Source organism: Cynoglossus semilaevis, chromosome 16 (genome assembly GCF_000523025.1).
Source record: "Cynoglossus semilaevis isolate Cse_v1.0 chromosome 16, Cse_v1.0, whole genome shotgun sequence".
Taxonomy (NCBI): Eukaryota; Metazoa; Chordata; class Actinopteri; order Pleuronectiformes; family Cynoglossidae; genus Cynoglossus; species Cynoglossus semilaevis.
Window position 1 is genome coordinate 11,566,749 of NC_024322.1, and position 2,124 is coordinate 11,568,872.

Consider the following 2,124-nt stretch of genomic DNA (forward strand, 5'->3'; position numbering starts at 1 on the left):
GACTGAGGGAGACTGAGGGAGACTGAGGGGGACTGAGGGAGACTGAGGGAGGGTCTGATGGACGTCAGTGAGAGTGTAAGGTTCAAACGCCTCACACACACACACCTAATATTCAGAAGCACAACGATTTAACCTCTAAAAAACTATCCCAAAAATGTATGTATTTATAATTTATTTATTTATTTATTTTCGTTTGTTGTTTAACTATTTATGTAGGAGTGAGGGTCACGTGGTTGTTTTTGATCAGAATACGATACGATTTTATATTATTTATTTTATAAACTATTACATTTTTATTGATTCTGTGAATTTTATGTATAAATCTATTTTTCCTTAACACCATCTCATCAGTCATGGGTAAACAGTTACGATTATATTGTTTTAAGTTGAAGTCACAATTCTAACATTTGATTAAGCTGGGTCTTAATTTTAATAACTATTAAATATTAGTATATCAAATACAAATATTCATAATTGTGATGTAAAATTGAATTTAAGAAATGTGAAAAATATCTTTAATGAAAACATAAACAAATAATTTCAGTTATTTGTTTATCAGTTGTTGTTTTTTAAATAACACTGAAAAGTACATTTTGTATCTGAGTTCCTGACTGACTCCTAACCAAAAGATTGTATCTCTCAGTTATACATATTCAACTTTATTTTTTTAAGTTCTATATTTTAGTCTTACCTTTTCAATGGAAAAAAAGTAATTTCATAATTATCCAAAGCACTTAACTTCAACACAATTTTCTCTTCCGAACCTGTGCGCCGTTCTTCTGCGAACACAAAGGCTGTACAACACAAAGGCAACCTACACTCCTTTGTGAGGTCTGCGCAGCTTAGACTTACATATATATTTAAGAAGAGAATATGAATTGTGCTGCTGCTGTAGGGAACATAAATTTGCCTACCTAGCTCTAGAAAGGCGCAGCTGCACATCCAAAAGGGTCAGTGTTATTTCGCTGTATTCTCCTCTTGATTATACGAGCTCAGCCCATCAAACCCAGGCATAATTACAGTCATTTCGCCCTTATTTATTCTAATGCAGTTTCCTATCCCCGAGGTAATTATGAGCAATTTTTTTTCACATGGAGGGTCTTTTTTGGCGTTGACAAAAGAGATAGTGCTCCAAAAGAATAGTGCTGCAGCCTAAAAAAAAAAAAAAAACTAAATCTAAAATAGAGAAATAGGTGAGCTGCTGCTGCTGCCTCTTCTTCTTCTTTAGACTTAGCCTATGCATAAGGCAAGCAAATTGCTTGCAGGTGTACATTACTGGGTTGTCAATGCATCAAAATTAGCAGAGCACAAAGCAGGAGTAATGAAGGCAGTGAGCAAATGAAAAGAGCAACTTGTGTGTCTCCTCATCACCATCCTCACATTTGCTCCCAGTGTGAGTCAGGCTGCTGCTGCTGTTACTGCCGCTGCTGCAGTACTTTTCCATACAAAAACAACCATGCTCACTCCTTGCTCTCACAGAAAATACAATATATCTTAAAGTAGTCTTAAAAACATATTGGACCTCCCCCCCTTTAAAAACAAACACACTGCTTTTTCCAATAATATCCAAAAAATGATCACGTACATACCTCACAGACTGCTGTTGAAGAGGCCAGTTCCATCGTGGAGGAGCATCATCTTCGTCCTGCAGCAAAGACAAAACCACAAGATGCATAAATCCCACAAAAATGTCCCAAGCGTGTGGTGGTCTGCAGCTACAGCGGCAGAGTTGAGGATATGTCTGAGAATGTCTGCTTTTTGTCCCTCTTTATAGCTGATGGAGGGGAAAATGTAGATTATTAGCATAAATGTTTACTCCTCATTACGCTGATGACATTGTGCTCTCGAGATCTTGGTAATCTTTGGGGGGAAATTATGAGTAATTTTTTTTAAATTTTAAAGCAGCAGCCACCATGCAATTCAGGCTAATACTGCGTAGGCTCCATGCAGATATAATTACCATTGAGTCAAGATGTGACGCTAAAAACTATGCATTGATATTCCCATGTATTATGTACATACAACTTTGACGATGTTGATGCTTGAAATAGCAGGAAATGGTACTGTTTAAAAAAATTGCAATCCCATATTAGGACATCTGAAATTGCCAAGAATTATATAGTA